The sequence below is a fragment of the Rhagoletis zephyria genome, unplaced genomic scaffold (assembly GCF_001687245.7).
Source record: "Rhagoletis zephyria isolate East Lansing unplaced genomic scaffold, Rhagoletis_zephyria_1.1 Rzeph_scaffold_01598, whole genome shotgun sequence".
In the NCBI taxonomy this organism is placed as follows: domain Eukaryota; kingdom Metazoa; phylum Arthropoda; class Insecta; order Diptera; family Tephritidae; genus Rhagoletis; species Rhagoletis zephyria.
This window is the reverse complement of record NW_016158682.1, coordinates 8,101-8,790: the sequence shown is the minus strand read 5'-3', so window position 1 is coordinate 8,790 and position 690 is coordinate 8,101.

Here is a 690-nt window from a genome sequence, read left to right as displayed (position 1 = left end):
CATACTCAAAATAGTTTGGGCGTCCATGGTCTTACAAATTGTACAACTATCAGCTGTAAATTTATGAAAATGGACTTATAAACTAGTTGTATTATAAGAGAAAGAATATCATTATCAATGTTATATGAATGATTAAATTTTGTTTGTTTGCTTATTACTATTTTGACCGATTCTATGTTAATGCAGGCAAGTCTAAAGAAATTGTGTTTACAAATAAAAGTTAGGAAATTACATGGATAAACATAAAACTTTTAATTTGTCAATGTTATTGTGGCTTGTTAACATTTTATTTTTAATATTTTTATTGAGCTTTGTACCACGATTGTTTATTAGGAAAATTTGAAAAAGCAACAAAGTCTAAGCGGTAGAAGTTATAGCACTATTTCGGAGATCACCACATCTCCTCATCAGACTTCTTTTTCTAGACTTCAGCAGGGATCGAACCTGCGAATTCGATGTTCAAAGTCAGAAGCGTTAACCACTGAGCTATGTACATCCCGTAAACTCTTGTTGCTAATTCATTTTCCTTATTCAACCAACTACTATCAAGTGCAGCTGATTTGCCGCTATTTAAACTCGACAGCGTGGTTGTTGTTGTCAATTCTATACATCCATTTGCTTATTTGCTTTTTTGTATAGTTTCAGGCAGGCTCTTCCTAAACTATGTATTTGTCAATGTTATTGTGGCTT